This window comes from Tiliqua scincoides, chromosome 2, assembly GCF_035046505.1.
Source record: "Tiliqua scincoides isolate rTilSci1 chromosome 2, rTilSci1.hap2, whole genome shotgun sequence".
Classification (NCBI taxonomy): Eukaryota; Metazoa; Chordata; class Lepidosauria; order Squamata; family Scincidae; genus Tiliqua; species Tiliqua scincoides.
In genome coordinates, this window is record NC_089822.1 from 248,744,010 (window position 1) to 248,767,596 (window position 23,587).

General features: G+C 47.4%; 1 pseudogene; it reads left to right on the forward strand.

Moving 5' to 3' along the window:
* Nucleotides 1–19,258: 19,258 nt before the first annotated feature.
* On the forward strand, nt 19,259–19,377 carry LOC136643288 (5S ribosomal RNA; annotated as a pseudogene).
* The last annotated feature ends 4,210 nt before the right edge of the window (nt 19,378–23,587 follow it).

Genomic DNA, 23,587 nt, shown 5'->3' on the forward strand with positions numbered 1-23,587 from the left:
AACATTCCTGAAGGTTTTGATGGGTTTTTTCCCCCCACAATTCAATTGAGATTTTGGGAAATTTAATTTTTTTTTTAAATGTAGTAATGTACTAGAAAAATATTCATTTGGGGGAAAGATGGGGGGGGGGGGTATAAAAAGAAAAAAATAAGAAATTGGGGGTGGGTGTCTTCATTGGCAGCAGTAAGCTTCTCGTATTTGGGAATTTATTCCAAGAGTTCTAAATCAGTGGGAAACAGTTTGATCTGCTCTCAGAAAACCATAAGGAGAGAAAAATATACCACCAGTCCAGCACAAGTCTTCAGTGGGTTTCTGGGGCGCTGGGCCCGCATTTTGTTCTTTTAATGGTTATGCGATTAACGACAAAAACATGGAAAATCAGGCTCAGAAAGCATGGTTGATGTTTTTAGGGGGCACACCCCTAGGACGTTTGCCTTTCACAGTTCTAGCCCCTCCATCACAAATCAAGCGTCCAAAATGCCAGCCATGGAGAGATGCCTTTTGCAGTCAGGGCTGACCTCCATGCAGACAAGCAGCAATGAGATGATGGTTTTCAAGGAACATCTGGGAATGTGGCCTTGGAGATTTTTGGATCACGTGCATGATTAGAGAAGAAGGCCTCTTTCTGAAGGTGCACTTTAAATGTAGAGGGACAACCAAGATGGGAACTGCCTACCAGACAACATACATTGAAAATAATTGAACAGGCAGGAGATCTGGAGGGCTGCCAACTTTTTCAAACTGGCCCCTGCAGTTGTACCCTTTTTACAGGGGCTTGATGTACATGAGTCACAAATCAATAATGTTCATTTCTGTGCCTTTCACTTCCCCTGGTGATTTCTGCTTAAGGCCCAGAAGTAAGCCAGGCCTGTGTTACTACTCACCAGTTGGCAACTCTAGTGCAAGAACACTTCTACCTCAAGTTTGGAGTCATAAACTCCTAGACCAAACCAGATTGTCCTGGCTCGTCAGTTGGGTAATCACATTTTCCCCCTTAGCAGAGATCTGCCTTTAACAACCACCTGACAGGTAGAAATTCAACAGATAATATCTCCATTAGTGCTTCCCTATGTTAAGAAAAGCTTTGCCATTTGAATTTCTGCCTGCCACACAACTGAGTGGCTGTCAAGAAAACAAAGTATAAACCTGGTCAATAACTACAAGCACAAGAATCAGTAAGTGTTGGCCATTGTTCCATTGATCTGAAGGCACACAAGCTTATGTTCTTAAGTGCCCATCCTTGTACATGCGAACAAAGCCAGGGAAATTTCACCCCTTCGGTTTACACTCACATGTGCTCTCCCATGTATCAAGCATCCTGAAAGCTAGAAGACACCCAGAGTCAGTGTCAAGGGTGGACACACTGGGGGCTGACCAAAGACCTGTCCAGCTGACCCTTGAAGGCCCCCCCAACTGAAGCAGACCGCAACAGCACAACTTGCTCAACCAAGCAGGTGGTGCTTTCCATGCTCTTCCCACCTGCAGCTGGGTTTCCCCTATGATAACATAGACACCTCCAAGGGAAGCAGGAGAGGAGAATAGGGTGACTTGGCTCCATCAGCACTGTGCTGGCTGCTAGATATTTCCTTGCTCAGCGCCAAGTAGACAGTAGCTGCTTCCTTTTGCCTTGTCCAGATATCACTCAGAGAGCAGGAAAAACAGCACAGCAGACAGCAGGCTACATCTCCCTGATGAGTGTGGAGCAGTGCCAGGTTCTCCCCCACCCCCCCATAGCTCTTGTGGCTTGCTCACACAACTTCCTCCACCCACTGGAAGAGTACAGAGCAGCCAGTGACTACTTCCCTTCCTCTTTACCTGGGAAAGGTAAAGGGGAACTGTCACTGGCTGCTTCAGACCCTTCCAATGAGAGGAGAATGTTGTGTGTATGTGCACACAGGAGCCATGGGACAGGGGGCAGAACCTGGCACTGCTCCACACCCATCAGGGAAATGTAGCCTGCTGTCTGCTATGCTGTTTTTACTGCTTTTCCTCTTTACTCAGGGTAACTTTGGAAAATCTGGCCCCCATGGCTCGTAGTACAGCCCTTTCTCCTGGCTCAGGATCTCTTCCACCTCTTTCTGCTTCTTGTATAGACCAAGCCAGGCCCTAGAGTGAGCTAGAAGTCCTTTCCTACTGAAAAGGAAAGACGCACTGGACCGGAAAGGAAAGATGCACTGGAAAGGAAAGATGCACTGGACTGGAGGAAAGAAGCCCTTTCCTACTGGAAAGGAAAGATGAACTTTCCTACTGCACTGGAAAGATGGAAAGGGTGGTTTTCTCAGATGCACTTCTACATAGATTAATGAATCCAAGTTATCGTATTTAGGCTTCGTGGTGCACCCATATGTCTGCGGAGGGAACTTCGTACACAGCCCACGCGGCAACTCAGCAGTAAAGTGCTAGTGCAGTTGCCTCTGTCCACCAAGTGGATTTAGTCAGATTGCTGGGTTCAACTTGCCCTCCACTCTCACAGTCCTGTGGGGAAATGAGGCCAGCAGTTCCTGGGCAGCCGGAGGCTACAAAATTGGTACAGTCACAATCAATGGAAGACTAACGGGTGGGTGAACCCCCACTGCCTTCTCTCTTGGGGCCTACTGTGGAGTGCTGTGTGGAGGAATAGTTTCCCAGGGAGCCAGAGGTGTTGCTTCCATGGGAATGCCCCCCATATGACAAGTACATGGACGGCATCAGAAAGATATAAATGCCACAGATAATTAAGGCAACTGTAACCAGCAGGGCTACTGCTAGAGCCACATAGAAGGGCCAGCCAGAGAACCTCAGTACTTGGCCTGGTCCTCGTGGTGCCGGCCTCCCCACATCAACACTCAGGCCAGCTGTGTTGGCTTCCGGCTTGGACCCAATTCGGATGCCACCCTTGCCCCCACCAGGCAGGTACAGCAAACCCCGACGCCGGTCAAAACGAACCGAGCCAGGAGGGACGGGCACTGGCGAGGCTTGCTCCAGTAGGTCACTGGGGGTAGGAAGGCCGGGCAGCCCCTTGCGAGGAGGCAGGTTAGTTAAGGCCCGGCAGACCGGGCAGGCGATGGCGTTGACATCCTCGGAAGAGACGTTGATGTGCGCCAGGCACTCCAGGCAGAAGACGTGGCCGCAGCTCAGCTTCTTGGGCTGCTTGAAGAGTCGGTCAAAGGGGGTGAAGCAGATGTCACAGTCAAGGGAGCTGGGCTCAGCGCTGGCTGCCTCCTCTGACTGTTGGCCACCTGCAGGCTCGGGCTGGAAGCCAACGTTAAAGTGGGCCATCGCTTCACTGACATCAGTGCTGGGCCCAGAGACCAAGGAACAAAAAGCCAACAGGTTCAGTGTCCGCAGGTAGCATCACCCCTCAGCCTGTGTTGACATTTCTGGGAGGGAGAGAGAGAGAGAGACTAAATATTTACCCTGGACGATAAGGGGCAGGCAGCACAATAACATAAATGGTACAGAGAACCATTTTTCACAAGTGGAGTAAGAAGGGAGGTGTCCCACCATCTGGAGATACCAAGATAAGGTATCCAACTGAAGTGTGGGAGGGGAGGGATACAAACCATATCAGCTTCCAGTCGCATTCAGCAGAATGCACTTTCATGCGCACACACTATTACCTGCTGAGCATGGTGTTGTCAGTGGATCAAAACCACCGGCCTCTCTTCTGTCAGATATGATGCCAGCCAAGCAGTCTGAACTCACCACCAGGTGTTTCATTCCCAAATCCTGTAGCCCCTGGTATCAGTCGTATCCGTGTTGACAGAACACACAGGCAGCAGGCACTGGCTCCACCCCCCTCCCCAACACAGATTCTACAGTTGCATGGTATGTGTGCACATCAGCTCAAAAATTACACTGAATGGGCGATGGAGGAGGTCTCCCTCTCCTGTGTCGCATCAACTCAGACTTGTTCTCAGAACGGGGATTCAGAGCTGCCCATGTCTCCTCAACCCAACTCCACCAATGTCTTTCATTTGTGATCCCAGCTTGGTCCCGTTGCTGGTCTGATCCTCAGGCCTGTGGATGGCACTGGGCATTCACTACCAATGCATCCACCCCATCCTATCCTTTAAACCAGTTGTTCCCAAACTGTAGGTCGGGACCCACTGGTGGGTTGCAACCTGGTTTTTGTGGGTCACCAAAGGGTGACGGAAAGTTTAGGTACAGGTCATGCCTCCTTATCCACGGAACCCCCAGTGGATTAAAAAATCAGCGGATATCAAATAAGTGGGAAAACAGCTTTAAAGACCCACTTCCAGGTTTCCTGCTCCTCCATTGTTGCCCCAGAATGCATTAGTAAAGATGCTATGCTGCATTCAGCCACTAGAAGGGTTGAATAACAGAATCTAATGGAATGAAATTATAATTATTTAACAGCACGAGGGTAGGAAATGGGATTTTGTTGGTTTTTTTCCTTGTTACAAGGCATTTTAAAGGTGGACCTCCTTAGCAGTGGTGAGTCAAATCAGTGGATACAAATCAGTTACTAAGGTCCCACCTGTAACTGCCTCAATCTAGCCTTGTTCAGAAATCAGATCCTGTACCTGCTAACTACCCTGCAACGAGCTCATCTCCTGCAGTTTGCAAAGCAGCTAACTGCCCTGCAAAGAGGTGTGTAAATACAGAGATATAAGTGTTTGAGGGTCTTTTTCTGTTTAATACTACAAATAAATAAATAAATATTACTTTCTAGATTTCCTTTAAGGCTGGTAAACCTGGATGGGTCAGTGTCATTTCAAAAAGTGAGTCCTGGTGCTAATAAGTTTGGGAACCACTGCTTTAACCCAAACTTCACCTGCAGTTAAGATAGCCATTTTCAACCACTGTGTCATGGCACACTGGTATGGCATGAATGGTCTGCAGGTGTGCCACACAAATTTAGGGGAGGGTCATTTACTAGTAGGGCTATTGGCGGATGTGAGCCCCCCACCAACAGCATAGTGTGCCCTGTCAATTGTCAAAAACCGATGGTGTGCCTTGACAGTTTTAGTACCTTGTCAGTGTGCCATGAGACGAAAAGGTTGAAAATAACTGAGTTAAGGCCATGTTTCTTCATCTCAAGCCATAGCCTTTCTAGCCAGCCTGATACTAGGACCTGTAACCATTTTATCTTGATGATTAGTCACATTTTAATACATAAGATCTTCCTTTTCAGAAAGGAGTTGTGTTGGAAGCTGACAGGACTGTAGGGCCTCTTCAGGGAGTAAATTCCACTGGGTTGCAAATCCTGAAATCTCCAGGTGGTTACTGACAGTAAACCTAGAGATTTTAAACAAAGCTTCCATGACTTTAAAACACTATGTCATGTTTGGGGGGGAGGGAATCTCCAGGAATAATTTCATTTAGAGTTGGCAAACACAAGCAGAGTGGAGCCACAACTGTAAAGCCCCTGACGCCTCACCCTCAGTTTGGTAGGGAAAAATTGCACAGGAAAACTGAAAAGACATCATTATCTCTTTCATCGAGTACCTGATTTCCCAACTTTACTACAAATGTGACCAAAGTACTAAACAAAGAGTAAGATCATCTCTGTTGGCAACCTTCAGTCACGAAAGACTCTGGTATCGCGCTCTGAATGGTGGTTCTGGAACAGCGTCTAGTGTGGCTGAAAAGGCCAATTCGGGAGTGACAATCCCTTCCACACTGGGAGCAAGTGCAGCCTGTCCCTGGTCTGTCTCCCTGGCTGTGGGCCTTCCTTCTTTGCCTCTTAGCCTCAGGCTGTTGGCCAAGTGTCTCTTCCAACTGGGAAAGGCCATGCTGCACAGCCTGCCTCCAAGCGGGCCGCTCAGAGGCCAGGGTTTCCCACCTGTTGAGATCCACTCCTAAGGCCTTCAGATCCCTCTTGCAGAAGTCCTTGTACCGCAGCTGTGGTCTACCTGTAGGGTGCTTTCCCTGCATGAGTTCTCCATAGAGGAGATCCTTTGGGATTCGGCCATCATCCATTCTCACAACATGACCGAGCCAACACAGGCGTCTCTGTTTCAGCAGTGCATACATGCTAGGGATTCCAGCACGTTCCAGGACTGTGTTGTTTGGAACTTTGTCCTGCCAGGTGATTATAGTTAACTAGAATATTGAAACTACTGAAAGCAAACTTTCTCTCCCCACTCAGAACTCCTGTTCAGGGAAAGTGTTCATCACCCAGCTCATGATTCATGATTGAGAACAGATTTGACATTACAACACCCAGTCCTGAACTACTGGGTGTTCTGTTTTGTTAACGTTTGAAGATAAAACTTATACAAGAGAAGTGTGCAAGTCTTAAATATAGATCCACGTTGCATATCTTCGTTGTCCAAAGGAGGATTTGCATGGACGTCACGAAAACTGCATAACTGCTAAAGGCTTTGCACACAAATGCTGTGCTGTTTAAAGTCACAGAGTCAAGAGTGCTGTCAGACAAGGAAGAAAAACCACTTTTAAACTAGAACTATATAAACTGGATTACAAATGGCCTGGCTTTATGCAGTGGTTAAAAACAACTCAGGGCGCAATCCTAACCCACTTTCCAGCACCGACATAAGGGCAATGCAGCATGTGGGTAAGGGAACAAACATTGCCATACCTTGAGGATGCCTCTATGACTGTCCCCCAACTACAGGATGCAGTACATGCCCCACTGGCACAGCTATGCCAGTGCTGGGAAGTTGGTCAGGATTGTGCCCTCAGAGAGATAAATTAAAATTAAAAAGGAAAAGGAACAAACCTGCAATAAACCTTTGCAAAATAACAATTTTGAAATTTTAGAAAAAACCCTGATGCTGGGAAAAACGGAAGGCAAAAGGAGAAGGGGACGGCAGAGGATGAGATGGTTAGATAGTGTCACAGAGGCAAAGAACATGAATTTGGACACACTCCGGAAGTTCGCGGTAGACGGGGGGCCTGGCGTGCTGTGGTCCATGGGGTCACAAAGAGAGCTGGACACGACTTAACAACTGAACAACAATTTTGAAACTAGCAAAACAAAACTAGACTCTAAGGCAGGGGTGTCCAAACTTTTTGGCAGGAGGGCCACATCATCTCTCTGACACTGTGTCGGGGGCCGGGGGGGAAGAATTAATTTACATTTAAAATTTGAATAAATTTACATAGATGAATTTATTAGAGATGGAACTTATATGAATGAATGAAGGTCTCGTAGTAGCTCAAGGCCTATAAAAGGCCTTGCACAAAGCAAGGCTAGCCTTTCCTTCTCTTCTGCTGCTGCATCACAGACATGAAACAGCAAGTAGTGGAGGGAGCCCTCGTCCCACAACTCAGGTGAGAGGTTGAACAGTTGTCTTCATGCTGAAAGCAGTTACATCAGGCCAGCATGGGCTCCAGCAAGTCTCTGGAGGGCCAGAGGCTCATTGGAGACTGGAGGCTCCCCAAGGGCCTGATTGGGAGCCCCTGAGGGCAACAAGTGGCCCCTGGGCCAGGGTTTGGGCACCCCTGCTCTGTTTTATAGGGTCATTCTGGGTTCAAAGGATCCTTGTAAGAGGCCCCGTGGGTAGAAATAAATGTCTGCAAGGAAATGCCTCGTCTTTTTTACAAATTGTTTCTGAGCCCAAAGGATTTAACCAATTTTTATATTCATTGTCAATTAAGGGATTCAAATCTGTTTGCTTCTCACTCCCCATATTTCATCCCCCCAGCAGGAAGATTTTTCCCTCCCCTTTGATGCTTCTGGAAACTATATATATCCAGCAAGTATACTTAAATCCTGCCCATCCACAACTACAGCCCAGATCAGTCCAGCTTAGCAAAAGTTCAATTAAAACACCCTGTCTACTCACCAGAAACTCTCTCACGCACTCTGCTGTTTCAGCATTAACAATCGCTTAAGGATGTTTGGGATGCAGGAAGCCTGTTCTACCCAGGCGTGTTTTGCTCTACCACTTAAAATTAGAACTCTCTCACAAGTGAACAGACATTTGACAAGCCCGCTAACTGAGTAGGACCAAAACAATTAAAAAAAAAAAAATAAACCCTTTGCCTTTTACATCAGCAGAAAATCAGCAAGCAGCTTTTCTCCAGGAGATAAGCATTATCACCTGTCAATGTCAGCAAAGCAAGCTACTGTTCAAGACAGTAGCAGTCCAGCCTGATACTGATAAAAAGAAAGTTGGCAGCCCTGTTCTCTCTCTCACTCTCAAATACACACACACACACAGTTTCTGCCAACCACACATCCCACCCCAACTCACCCCATCAGACAAGCCCACACAATCACAGGAGGTTCTTTTGACAAGTGTATCAAGATGCACCCATTCACCCACTCTGAATTCTAACCGCAGAAGGAGATAAACCCTGAAGAACGTCAATGCAAACAACTCACATGACCAACATTTTAACCAGTCATGAATCAAAGGCCAAAATGATTGACCAGGTTCCAGAACCTGAAAACAGGGTCTATTCTTCACAAAAAGCGACAGCCTGAGTGTCAGCCCAATCCTAACTCGCGCTGGCACAGGGAGGTCAGCTGGCCTGCCCTGTATCCAACGTGGGGTTGGGGCCGGCTGTGGCTTAGCCCAGGGCAAGGGGAATTCCTTCCCCTTACCCTGGGTAACGCCCCAGCAGCCCCAATGGGGCTACTTGGATCTGTGCCACCAAAAGAGGTGTTGCAGATCCGAGCAGCCCGGAGCTTCTCTAGGCTGCCCAGGAGCTGGATTAGGATTGGCACACATGCTGGATCCTGGCCCCACCCCCCACTCATTCATGGCCCTCCCACCGCCCACCCTCCCCCAGCCCCAAAATGCCTCCTTCCCACCCTCCGCCCACTACCCCAGACCCCTGTGCTGGCCTGACTCGACCAGCTCAGCCTTACCAGTCCAGCAGCATTTTGGCCCTCGAGTTGGCCTCTGGAGGTGCAGAGACATGCACTAGCCTTCCCCCTTGACTGGTGGCATGAAAGTGCTTTATGGCACTTTTTGCGACACCACTGGGCCGGCGCAAAGGACTCGTGCCAGCCCAACACAAGGTTGGGATTGTGCCCTGCATGTCATTGGCATCCTGTTTTGCACAGGATAGTACAGGCCACTTTGAATGCTCTTCGGGAAGATAAAAGTGTGGTAAAAATTTAGTAAATAAATTAGTATCAACAAACTTTTTAAAAAGTTATTATCGACCACCTTGATGGTGAGTCGATAATAACCACCACTCTCATTGAAGGTGAGAACTGTTTGATCCAAGACAGCATCCCTTCCAGAGACTGCTGCTGGTGTTTCTGTGGTGGTTCTTTATAGACGGTGATGCCCTTTGGGACCAAGAACACTTGTTTGTCTTCTCCATTTCTGCTGCCATGTGAACCACTTTGTGAACCTTTTTGTTGAAAAGTGGCACTATGAAGGAGGAGGAGGTCACCCAGTGAGCTTCACAGCTGGGGTAGGGCAGGGCTTCTTACTTTAGGTGTCTTTCATCCAAGGCTAGCCCTATCCACTAACATACTGGCAGTCAAAGTGTTAAGATATTTTGGTGGGGGTTGTGTTTTGATTTAGAAGGGGGGGAAGACCTCTTCTCACATCAAGGATCATCACTTCGGTCCCATCCCATCCCCCGGTTCCCCCCGCATTTCCACATGTTTCTGGATGCTCTTCTCTACCTGCTGTAAATTTTCTTTCTCTGTTATCACCCATCTGACACTGGCTTTCAAAGCTGCAATTGAGTATGGAATAACCATTCATTCATTCACTCATTCATTCATTCATTCCCAACCTTTCTGCCAAGGGGACCCATGGCAGCAACTAACCACAACTGTTCCTTTCAATTAAAAATATATATGTATATAAGAAAGTGCTTTATACTAAACAGACCATTGGTCCAACTGGAAGAGGTTCTCCAGAGCTTCAGGCTGGGACTTGAAATTGGGACTCTTTGCATACAAAACTAGAAACTGCAGCCCCTCCCCAGAGGTAGCCTGGTCTGATCCCTGTTTACTCAGAAGTAAATTCCACTTTGCTAAATGGGATTTGTTTCTAAACTATGGGGCATAGGATGTATCCACTGATTTTTTAAAATCCACTGGGGGTTCTGGAACGGAACCTCAGTGGATAACTAAGCACAACCTATACTTTGCAATTGCCTCTCCTACACTGATTTTAAAAGCAAAGCAGGGACTGTCCTTGGGACAGTGGGAGCGTCCACCTCTATTGCTCCACAGCATCAAATGGGGTTCTGTGTGGAGCAAGCACAGCATAAGGACATACAAATGGAACCCAGGGATTTTGACACTTTGTTGTACTAAGGGTCACTACTCTGGTTGTCTTGTTCTTTGTGGACTAGCACATTTTCTTCCCCTTCTTTGGGAGCTCAAAGGCTTCTTCTAAATCTGCTCCTGCATTTTTTTTCTGTAGCTTGGATCAAACAAAGTTTGATCCAAGCTACACATGAGAGAGAACTGGGCACGTAGTCAAGGAGTGATTTAGTTTCCTCTATAGCTGCTGAAGAGGGAAGCTGCTGTTCAACTTAAGCTGAAAAGTAGATTGCCTCTTCAGGACACCTCTGGCTCTTTAGCTCTTTCCTCTTTCCATAGGAAACTGTTTTATTAGGGCATTGGCCCATTTTGGTCAGTATAGTCTATACCAGGGGTGTCCAAGGTTTTTGGCAGGAGGGCCACATCAGCTCTCTGACACTGTGTCTGGGGCCGGGGAAAAAAAGAATTCATTTACATTTAAAATTTGAATAAATTTACATAAGTTTACATAAATGAATATATTAAAGACGAACTTATATGAATGAATGAAGGTCTCGCAGTAGCTCAGGGCCTATAAAAGGCCTTGCACAAAGCAAGGCCAGCCTTTCCTTTGCTGCCGCTACTGCATCACAGACGTGAAACAGCAAGAAGTGGAGGGAGCCCACATCCCACAGCTCATGTGAGAGGTCAAACAGTCACCCTCACGCTGCGAGCAGTTGCGTTGGGCCAGTTCGGGCTCCAACAAATCTCTGGAGGGCCAGAGGCTCATTGGAGACTGGGGGCTTCCTGAGGGCCGCATTGAGAGGCCTCAAGGGCCGCATGTGGCCCCAGGGCCGGGGTTTGGGCACCCCTGGTCTATACCAGTGGTTCCCAACCTGGTGTATGTGTATCCCCAGGGGTACTTGCCAGGACTTTTAGGGGTAGTTGAAAAAGAATTGAATAATGGCGGAAAAAGGCAGGTCTGTATTAGAATGCCTTGTAGGCCTAGCAAGATAGGAAGGAAGGCAGCTAACTGGCTGCTAAACCCCCAGGAACTGCTAGTTTCTGGTCAATTCATGTATTACCAGATAAGGATCAGTAGCTGAGAACATAAATTTGAAAGAACAGCAACTATATTAATTACAAACATTCTGCTAATATGAGGGGTACAATTTATGGAAAAGGGCTGCCAAGGGGTACGCAAGTGGAAAAACCATTGGGAACCACTGATCTATACTAACTGGCAGCAGCTCTGGTTTGACTCTTTCAGGCAAGGGACTTTTTAAAGCACTAACTGGGAATCTTAGGGATTGAACCTGAGACCTTCAGTGTGAGGGTAAGTATTCTAACAAACATGAGCCTCAGCTCCTCTCCACAAAAAGTGTTGCAGTGGTGGTCCCTCTTTCCCAGGTGCATGGCTTTGTCTAGAAGCTGAATCTATGATCTCCTGCCCACAAAGCAATATACACGTTCTTAGACCAGCAAGGCAGCATCAGGTTTTTAAAGGGATAGCCCCCATGATACAAGGACATCTGCAAAAGGGATCTGAAGGCCTTAGGAGTGGACCTCAACAAGTGGGAAACCCTGGCCTCTGAGCGTCTGGCTAAGAGGCAGGCTGTGCAGCATGGCCTTTCCCAGTTTGAAGAGACACTTGCCCAACAGACTGAGGCTAAGAGGCAAAGAAGGAAGGCCCATAGCCAGGGAGACAGACCAGGGACAGACTGCACTTGCTCCCAGTGTGGAAGGGATTGTCACTCCCGAATTGGCCTTTTCAGCCACACTAGACGCTGTGCCACCATTCAGAGCGCGATACCATAGTCTTTCGAGACTGAAGGTTGCCAACATGTAACATGTCTTCTTTGTATCATGTGCATTTCTTAGGCAAAGTTCCACTCCTTTCTCCTTGCATTCCTTAGGCAACAGCACCAACTGACTTGTCACAGCCAGAAAATGACACTGTGATTCAGGAATCTGCACTGTTTCCTGGATCACAATTAAACTGCTGAAACAGAGGGACAGAAACTAGAAATTTGCCCTCGGACCAGAATTCACCAAGGCTTGCCCTATTTTTCAGACAATATTTGTCAATCGGTTACAGTACCCCAGGACATGTGAAGCAAGGCGCATATATGGAAGTGCGCCCCTGAGCACATGAAGAGTGCATTTTTGTCACCATTGAATCACCACCATCTGGCATGGGTCAGAATGTGCCGTGTTAGATTTTTTCTTTTTGTATGTATATATTGCCTTTTCTTCACAACAACCCTGTGAAGTTGATTCGGCTGACAGGGAATGATTAGCCCAAGCTCACCCAACATGTTTCACGGCTGACCAAGGCAGCAGACTCTCTATTTCCAAGCACACCCAAGACTGGTCACAACTTAATTTTGATATTTTAAGAAACTGTTAGACCTTCAAAGTGGAATACAGCTATCCCCTGAAATCCCCATGGGGATCCTGTCTCATTTTAAGGCAGGAATCACCTTCAAAGGTTTGCTGCGGCCAGGAAGCACGCGCATTTTTCACAATGAGAGTTCTTGGCATTTGTCAACCACATTCCACCTTCACTCAGTACTATGAAGGCTTTCGAACGCCACCAATCATCATCACACATCCATTTGCCTACACGCCCACGCTCATACCTGCATGCCTATAAGTGCACTGTTAGCACGTTTCACTGACTTCTGAACCAACAGGGGACTCACTTTCAGTCATCTGTGGGCCAAGCAATGATCACTTTCATTAGCTCCCGCCAATCTTCTGCTCCCACCCAAGAAAGCCAGCAGGCACCACTTTTAAGGACACCTAGATTTCACCACCTTTGCCAGCCCCTTTCTCCTGTCCAGCTCATGCAGTTGTCGTTGGACACACTGGGCCTATGCAGCCCCTAGGATCTCTCCCCCACTCCCTTCTGAAGTCTCACCTGATCTTAGAAGGAAGCTGTGTATCCAGCTCTGTGTCATGCTGGTTGCATACCGGGTTCACTTTTGTCATGCCAGAGCGCGCTGACCTGTTTCTGGCTCTCCTCCACAGTAATCACCTGTCTCCAGTTTCCCTTTGCTCATAGCCACGCCCTGCCACTGGAATCTGCCCCCTGGAGAGAATGTATTTCTGGGTCACACCCCACCTCAGGGCTCCACCTGCTGTGGGGCGAGGCAGGGGTGACCAAGCCGGTGCCACCACATTCCCTGCCAGAGGCTACCAGCAGCTTAACCCTTTCTCAACGTGCCTCCTTTTCACCCCAACATCCATTGCAATGTATGGATATTGTCCCTCTGACCACAGAGGCTCTTTCAGGCAACCTCCTCTTTCCCAGTTAATGGGAAATTAACTTATTTCTTATGCAAGGCAGAACAAGTGCTCCTGTTTGTGCCTGAGGAAGGCCTTGGGCAGTTGTGGTTGTGCACATTTACCTCAGGCACAAACAGGAGCACTTGTTCTGCCTTGCATAAGAAAGCCATTCATTCAAGGTGGAAGTACAATCAAACACCACATGCCTGTAGCTGGGCTGCAGTGCAACACAAGTCTTCCTCCCAAACACTATAATTTTCGAGAGATGCACATCACAGCCTTGATCAAGTAGATTAATGGAATGCATTGGGGGTTGGAAGTATATGGGGAGAATGAACTCTATGGGGAGATCAGCAAAGGACTGGAACTAGAGCTCACTGGATTTTCTCCAGCCCCAGAGATTTCAAAGCAGGATCTCCAAGCAAAACTGCCCTGTGAGTTCAAATCAAGGAAGTTGGCAAATTAGCAGTCAATTGGGTATGTGTGAATGTGCGAGCCTTTATACTGGGACATGTTTTCTAGATGTACGTGAAGAGTAAGACCAAGGTCTCCTGGCACCTGAAGTGGCATGCCAAATCCTGCCCCCCTCCTTACCTGGTAATTTTGAAAAGGAAGAGGGGGAAGAGAGGAAGAGGAAAGCTAAACTAGAATATTGGAGACCAGGAGGATCAGAGGCTGGCACATCCTTGGGTTGGGGGGCGGGCAGCATTTGGCATGGCGTCAGGTCTTGGGCCAGTCTTGGCTGAGAGTGTATTGGAGGGGTCACAGCAAGTCTGTGGGAAACCGAGATTATCTAACAGCAAAAGCTATTTTTATTGATTTATACTACTAATATTAAATAGTTCTCCAAATTGATCAGGTGCTGCAAGAGACCAAGAGTCTGGCAAGCATCCCAGGACCTTTGTACTCACTGGTCAGACCACTATCATAAAATGGCAAGTTTACTTACTAAACAATTGGGTAGGACACTGCCTTGTACCTTGGTGACTAAAAGGCCTAGAGACTTGCATGTTTCAAAATGAAAGCTGAAAATATATGAAGCTACATTGTATCAGTGAATTGGCCCGTCAAGCTTGATACTTGTTTATGCTAGCTGGCCTCAGCTCTCCAGGGTTTCAGGGATTTTCCCAGCCCCCTATGGGATGCCTGGGATTGAACCTGGGCCCTTTGACATGCCAAGCATGGACTCTTATCATTGAATTACAGCTGCTCCCCATATCGACTCCCAGTGGCGTAGCTAAGGGGGTAGCAGTTGCACCTGGCATCAAGCTTTAGGGGGGCAACAAGCTGAGCTCGACACAAATGACCAAAATTGTGAAAATCTTGGCATGTATGAATAATACCATCATGTTATATATCACTGGAAAGGTAATTTAATATAGAATGCTAGGCAACAAACTGCACCGGAATATCTGCATTCTATCAAAAGTTATGGCCAATTAACCAGAAAATGAAAACAACTGCCTTATGGACCAAAGTGAATTTTCTTAACTCAAAACTGACCTATGAGCCTGATTGTTCTGAGAGCCAATGACATGTTATTATGTTATTGACATGTTGCAACGACATGTTATCATGACAGTGTCTTGAACCAATCAGGGGCACACTTTTTAATTATTTACTTAATTAAATTTGATTTTGTCTGGGGGGGGGCTACAAATCTTCTTTGACCCCCAGGTAGCAGATCGATGCCTTAGCTATGCCACTAACTGGGGGAAGGCAGCAGGGCAAGTGGGTGGCAAACTGCTGGGGGGGGGAGGGAGGAGGTGGGTTCCTCCCAATTTTCATTTTTTTAAAAGCCTAGGCATGACATCACTTCTGGTTGTGACATCACTTCCAGGGCAACATTTTGAGCTTGGCCCCAGGCTACATGATCATTAGCTACGCCAGTGTCCATCCCCTACACCCCCTGCTAGCTGTAGCCACTTTAGAGGGGAGGGACCAAGCCTAGTATCTGTGACAGCAGCTTAGCCCAGGATGGCTCTCTGATTGCTGCCACCTGAGCTGATCCCCATCCTAGTCTGACTTGTCCAACCAGCCTGTGCCTCCCAGAGCCAACAGAACCGGATCTGTACTGCCGTTGCCGGATTTTGGAGCAAACACAGAGGTGAAGGGGCAAGGAGGTGGAACGCCAGGACTCCTCCTCACTTTGGTCTTTGCAGTGATAAGCCCCCTTTCGGGCATCCACACCACTAGATTCCTTGACTTTTAATAGCTGCCAAGGTCAGAAGGTGCAGCTTTTCTCCCTGCTAAGTGACAAACTTTCAAAACTCCCCCCTTTTCTGCAACTCCAAAAAGTACCAGAGGCCTGATCTTTTCATCTTGTCTCCCTCTAAACCGGTTAGTTGTTGGCAACCTTCAGTCTCGAAAGACTCTGGTATCGCGCTCTGAAAGGTGGTTCTGGAACAGCGTCTAGTGTGGCTGAAAAGGCCAATCCCTTCCACACTGGGAGCAAGTACAGTCTGTCCCTGGTCTGTCTCCCTGGCTATGGGCCTTCCTTCTTTGCCTCTTAGCCTCAGACTGTTGGCCAAGTGTCTCTTCAAACTGGGAAAGGCCATGCTGCACAGCCTGCCTCCAAGCAGGCCGCTCAGAGGCCAGGGTTTCCCACCTGTTGAGGTCCACTCCTAAGGCCTTCAGATCCCTCTAAACCACTGCTCAGAAAAGATCATTCCTTTCTGGGGTCCAGACTCCTTTTTCTCTCACACACAGTGGTCTCCCCTCTCTCTGCAGAGGTACCTTTCCAGCTATCATCATTACCCCCCATGCATTACCCCAGACAGCAGGAATAACTAAGCAAGGCTGCCACCTGCTGGCATTATAGCTTCAGTGCACTAGAAAACAATAGCCAACTTTTGCCAGCAGTGTGCAAGCTTTCCTATTTAACAACCCTTGGGTTACTTTCACAAGAGATTTTAAACCAGTTCCTGGCTGTCCTGGCCCTGTACTACTACAGTGTCAACCGTTCAGCGTTCCTGAGTGCAAAAGAGGCGATTGTCCTCAGGAGGAGATCTCAAGGTCTCGGTGGTAAAACAGCAACACACAACCAACCGCTAAGCAAGCGGCAATGGTAAGTAGGAGCCACATCTGCTACCTGCCTTCTCCCTCTGGACAGTGGCACAGATTGCACCTAGCTGAGTGGACTGGGCTGGTGGCAGTGGCTCCTCTTCCTCCACTTCAATGGAAGCAATCATGGGTTTGGTTGTGAGGCATCACCTGGCAGGACAAAGTTCCAGACAATACAGTCCTGGAACGAGCTGGAATCCCTAGCATGTATGCACTGCTGAAACAGAGACGCCTGCGTTGGCTTGGTCATGTCGTGAGAATGGGTGATGGCCGGATCCCAAAGGATCTCCTCTATGGAGAACTTGTGCAAGGAAAGCGCCCTACAGGTAGACCACAGCTGCGATACAAGGACATCTGCAAGAGGGATCTGAAGGCCTTAGGAGTGGACCTCAACAGGTGGGAAACCCTGGCCTCTGAGCGGCCCGCTTGGAGGCAGGCTGTGCAGCATGGCCTTTCCCAGTTTGAAGAGACACTTGCCCAACAGACTGAGGCAAAGAGGCAAAGAAGGAAGGCCCATAGCCAGGGAGACAGACCAGGGACAGACTGCACTTGCTCCCAGTGTGGAAGGGATTGTCACTCCCGGATTGGCCTGTTCAGCCACACTAGACACTGTTCCAGAACCACCATTCAGAGCGCAATACCATAGTCTTTCGAGACTGAAGGTTGCCAACAAACAATAACAGCTCCCAGGCCACTGGTATCTCAGCAGCATGAAGATACTGACACACACACACACACACCCCAATCCAGCCCTCCTCCCATCCTTCATGTTGTCAGCTTACCTTGGCTTCTGCTTGATCTGGAGCAGGACAACTGAAGGCTTCCCAACCCAGCACAAGGGCTTTTTTTCCTTATCAATAGGAAGCCCCTGGCCTGGGGGTAAATCCCTCCTGCCTGGCTTGTGATCTTAACTTGCTTCAAATAGAGTTGGAGGAGGAGAGCAAGAGGGACCTGCTCCACAAGTCAAGCCACTGTGTTTTCCATCACAAAGCCATTGCTTGAAGGAGTGGGGTGTGCCAGGAATCTCTCATGAACTGCAAACTCTTTACAAGTCTTGAAGTATAGCTATGAATTTATTTAACTCCTTTCAAAAAGCCATTTACATTGATGCTCACTTTTATCCCATGTGAAGGGAAAGCATTGAAGCAGCTTTGCTGTCTCCATAGATGTACATGAATTATCCATGTCAATTAAGCTTCAGGAAGATGTATAGATGTGGAGGACACACTGGGATGGCACTGCAGGCCTCAGAGTCCTGCTTCTGGGCACTCAAGGTACAGCTTGTTGCCCCCTTTCAGAAACTGCATATAGTAGGCAACCTTCAGTCTCGAAAGACTATGGTATCGCGTTCTGAATGGTGGTTCTGGAACAGCGTCTAGTGTGGCTGAAAAGGCCAATTCGGGAGTGACAATCCCTTCCACACTGGGAGCAAGTGCAGTCTGTCCCTGTCTGTCTCCCTGGCTAAGGGCCTTCCTTCTTTGCCTCTTAGCCTCAGACTGTTGGCCAAGTGTCTCTTCAAACTGGGAAAGGTCATGCTGCACAGCCTGCCTCCAAGCGGGCCGCTCTGAGGCCAGGGTTTCCCACTTGTTGAGGTCCACTCCTAAGGCCTTCAGAGTGGACCAGCTAAACCTTGATCTGACCTAACAACACAACCTTACCTCCCCAATTCAGTCAATCAAGAGTTTGTGATAAACTGCATCATCATGACAACCTTTGCTGGCAACAGATCATTTCTTCAAACACAGCAAACGGAATACGGAAAACTTATAATCTTCAAAAGTCTTTGGTGGACAAAGGTCATGATCACTAGAAATGCCTGTTTGAGATTCTCCCTCAACACCTGCTTCATAGGACTCCCAGTGTTTCTTAGAGCTCTCCTGTTATAAACAGGATCTGGGGATTTGTCACATGACATTTTAAAAGGCAGCTGGGAAAAGAATTACAGCTGGTATATTACTGCAAGCTTCCCTTCAAAAATTCTTTGGTTTTTGGTGCTTCTTTTAGCTAACGCACCAATAGAGAAACAGCTTTAAAAGTGTTTAACTCACAGAGAACAGGTGCAGCTATCCGGTACATGTAGAATCTTCTATACCTTTGGATACTAGATGCCAGGAAACAACCGAAGAGGAGGATTCCCTTCAAGACTTGCTTGTTGGCATCCTGGAGCATCTGGGTGACTAATGTGGGAAGCAGGAGGCTGAACTGAATATGTTGAAGTTAATCATTCACACCTGTTCCTTATGTGAAAGGTGCATGTTGCATTGTCGCGGCCTATGGTCAAATGCAAGAAGTTACTTGACTCCATCTAGGACTTATGAAAGCAGCCCTCTGGGAGTTCTGTAGGAGCATCTTCTCTGCTGCAAGGAAGTAGGAAGCATTCACTCTTGGTGTGTAAAGACACCCCCCTAGACAGCAGCCAAAATGCTCCTCTTTTTTGTCCTTTGTATTTCCAAACAGGACTGAAGCCCAAATGAGGTTTTCAAGAGGCAGCACTGCCCAATTCATCCTATCAACACAGGCAGGGAGTACATGCCTACTTCAGTGACACTGTACATTCTCATAAAGCTCATTTGCTTCTGAAACTGAGGCTGAGCAGACAGGCTTGGAAGTGTGGGGGCAATGGCTGGAGAAATCTCAGGAACAGAGCAGTCGGTGATGGCCAAGGATTTCTAGTAACTACAGGGTGGGTTTTAAGCACTTCCTCCTACAATTGCAACAAAAACAACTGCAGGAAGTACACCAATAGAGGTGTTTGAAAATGGTGTTATTTATTTTGGCAGCACTGTTACCCTGCACATGCCCGATCTCATCTGATCGCGGAAGCTAAGCAGGGACAGGCCTGGTTAGTACTTGGATGGGAGACTGCCTGGGAATACCAGGTGCTGTAGGCTTTTACCATAGTCTTCCGAGACTGAAGGTTGCCAACCGTTATTTTACTAAGAAGTGTTCAGTGAGACTGGGCTGTAAACCTATCTTACACACCAGACACAACCACCCCTACCATCTTACCTGGTCATGGAATCCAGTTTTTCCAGGAACAAGATTGTCCTTATCTTGTATATCTTTACAAAACAAGTGCTCCAAACAAAGCACACATTTTCTTTTGCCAGGACAGGTTTTAAAGAGATAAGCTTTTTGTTTGGATGCAGCTGAAAGTCCGTAATTTTATGGGGCACATACATGACTGAAGCCTGAAACTCTTGATTGTGGATGTGAAAACACCCTGCCTAGAGAAACTGGAACAGGGGGGAAAAAATCTTGCAAGTCATCCAGACTAAGAACAAGATATTCCAGTTAGCACTTTTATGCACAAACTTGGTTCCAGTTGAAGGTTAACAAATAAGGAAATATAACCCATTTACCTCTGCAGATAAGGGGAGAATGACCATTCCGCTCTGGGGAAGCAATCCTTCAACATTCTTTTGCAAGCAGCTAATCGGGATTTGTCTGGACTGTGGTGAAGACAACCACTGTTCGCTTCAACCATGAACATTAGGCTGCCCTCCGCTGGCATTTTGAAGCACCCCATGGCTATTTTAAAAGGGCCCATGCTACTCGTGGGCATCATTTTGAAGGTCTGTGTTGTATTCAGAATGCCAGCAGAGAGCTTCAGAATGCAGCTAAAACCTTCAAATGGCACCTGCGAATAGCTTCAGAATGGCTGCAAGTACCAGGATGACCTTTTGAATCCCATGGATAGCCGAGAACAGTCCGTGGACACAGTTTGCAATCTTGCTTCCCACAGACAAGTGAATCCTCAGGTATCAAATCCCTGGTTAGCAGGAACCAAGTGTCTATTTAGTGGTTTTCCCTATCTTGTAATTATAGGTGTGCACCACTTTGCGACCAACTGGCTAATAGCGGGATCACATAACCAACAACCATGTGTGGTTACATAGTCGTCAGGGCAACACACTCCAGCTCTGCTTCTCTCCCTTCCGGAGGGTTGTCTGAGCCTCACAGAGGCAGCGCACGTCCACGTGCTGCCTCTGCAAGGCTCATATTGAGGGAAATCGCATCTCTTGCGCGATTTCCGGTTTCCTCTGTGAAACAGGAAGTTGTAAGAGATGCAATTTCCATCAGTCTGAGCTCTGCAGAGGCAGTGAGCAAAGATCCGCTGCTTCTAGGAAGCTCAGATGACTCTTCAGAGGGCAGGAGCAGTGCATCCCCTTCCATGCAGAAGGACTGGATTGCATCAAGACCTGCTTGATGACAGGGATCGTGGTCCTGACCCTTGTCGTTAAGCAGCGCATGACTGTATAGACAAGAACTGTGTGGGTATGTTTCTATTAGGACTCAATCAGGATAGGACTCTTGTTCTATCCTGATTGAACTTGTATAACCCTCCATGCAGAGACACCTACGCTGGCTCGGTCATGAGGATAAGCAATGGTCGGATCCCAAAGGATCTCCTCTATGGAGAATGAGTGCAGGGAAAGTGCCCTACAGGTAGACTACAGGTGCGTTACAAGGATATCTGCAAGAGGGATCTGAAGGCCTTAGGAATGGACCTCAACAGATGGGAAACCTTGGCCTCTGAGCGGTCCGCTTGGAGGCAGGCTGTGCAGCATGGCCTCTCCAGTTTGAAGAGACACTTGGCTAACAGACTGGGGCAAAGAAGGAAGGCCCATAGCCAGGGAGACAGACCAGGGACAGACTACACTTGCTCTCAGTGTGGAAGGGATTGTCACTCCCAAATTGGCCTTTTCAGTCACACTAGATGCTGTTCCAGAACCACCATTCAGAGCGTGATACCATAGTCTCCCAAGACTGAAGGCTGCCAACAAACCCTCCACTATACTGCATTTCATTTTTAAGTTCAGCAGGCAAGAAGGAATTAGCACTTCGACCCAAACAACAACAGAAGCAGTCCTCCTTGATGCAAAGAGTCCTTCGGACTGTGTTGAGATCACAGCCTTAGTCAGCTTATGTTTTTATTGCCCACTACACTATGGCATTGCAGAAGACAACTATGGTCCTTGTATTTAAGGTTATGAACAGGCAGTGAAAGAGGAACAGAGTCTGAATCAGACACCAAATGACACAACCACAGAGTACTGTAGCACTGGTCTAGTAGCAGAACAGAAACTCACTGAGAGCTAATACACTACTGCTCACAAAATTGGTTTATGATAACATGATCATACTCCTGAAAGTGTTAGGCAAATATTATCAAACTATCAAGTGGTTTAAAATCTTCCCAATTGACAGCTCAACTTCCACACAACACTGGCCATAGGCAAACTGAGCCCATGTGAAGATCTAGTCATTGTAGCTGAATGGCAAACTGCTGCTACACTAGGTTTTAAGTAGCCATTGTATTAGTTGACAATGTAATTCTACCCTTAGGCAAACCCAATAACTCCTATTCACTTACTGCCACAGGTGAAGGAAAATGAATGGCATGGGGTTTCCCATGGGGGGGGAGGAACCCTACTTTTGGTTCTTTACAAGTGGTTGGAAAACATCCATCATTGTTAAATGTGCATTCTTTGACAAAAATCTGCAGTGCGTGAACTCTTCCATTCAAAAGGGGAGCCCTTTTACTTTCTCAGCAGCATACTGAAGAGCAGTACAGAGAAATTCCAAAGGAGAGAGGGAAGAACACATTTCTGTTTCCTCTGATGCTGCTTTCAATTGCTTGGAATTAGTTCAAGGAAAACCCGTCTCAATATGGCTGCAAGAGGCATTTACTACGTTCAATAAATACTTAAAAGCACAGCCAGTCTCTTTTGTAGATAAGAAAAAGCAGATTAAACAATGAATAGCTTCTCACACAAACAGCTGCTGACTCTGTAGAGCTGCTTGATAAAATAATTGCTACATGTTCTGATGGACTCACCTGCTCTTGGGAGCCCACCTCCTTCCTCTTTCCTGCATCACATACCAGGCCAATCCTCCCAGACATTTTCCTTCCTCCCACAGCACTTTGACACCACTACAACTCTCCCAGGTCATGGCAACAATACTGCATTCAGTTGAGGGGAGTGTGCATTCAAAAATGGACAGGGTTGTGCAAGGAGAACAGCGGTGCTTCCCAAACTTCTTAGCATTGGGACCCACTTTTTAAAATGACAATCTATCGCAACCCACATAGCTTTACCAGACCAAAAAGGAGATCTGAAATAGGACATCAAATTCATTTCATAGAGGACTGAAGGGAGCATTCATGGTGCCTGCTGAGGACCAGAAATGATATCATTAAGGTGCAAGTAACATCATTAAGCTATTTCTGCCCAACGTTTCATATATGCAACAAGGATCAAATGTGTACACCTGCGGACTGGGCAGAAATGGGTCTAGGAGTTGATGGTCAGAAATAAGCACTTTGTTCTCATATTGAAACTGTTCTGCTGCAAATTACAGACAAGAAAATGTGCAAATCTTATTTGTATTTGCAAGATATGAGAGCCCAATAAAACAGGGGGGCAACAGATAAATTGCTTCTGGGGACTGCATTCGGCCTGTGCACCTTATGTTTGACACTCCTGATCTAGAAAAAAATATTTTGTTATTAACAAGGGTCCTGTGCTCCTAAGACTGCTAGAGACCTTGCATATAGTTTGTGTGCGTAGACATTTGCTAGACTCTCCCTAGAAATGAGGTTCAAGGACTGTTCAGCCAAAACATTACAGTCATTCCAGAGTACCCGGAAGATTGAACTGTGTGCAGATGTGCAGTTAGGGACTTCCAGGCCAGACAAAAGGCTGAAACTGGTTTCACACATGGTCTATGGCGGGGTGCCCAAACCCCGGGGACTTCCAATCCAGCCTGCAAGGAGCCCCTAGTCTCCAATGAGCCTCTGGCCCTCTAGATCAGGGGTCTCCAAACTTTTTGGTCAGGGGGCAGCATCAAATATCTGGTGTAGTGTGGAGGGCTGGGAAAAATCTAAATATAAAATTTAAATAAATAAATTTGAGATGGAACTTAGATGAGTGAATAAATGAACGAATGGGCTCATTCATTCAACCTCTCTGGCCCTCAGAACACCCCCCAGACACTATCAGAGCACAGTTCTGGTCATGTTCAGTTCAGCAGGCCAGAGGCTTTCAGGGGACAAAAGATTGGCCACAGGCCAAAAAGAGGCTTGCTGCAGGCTGC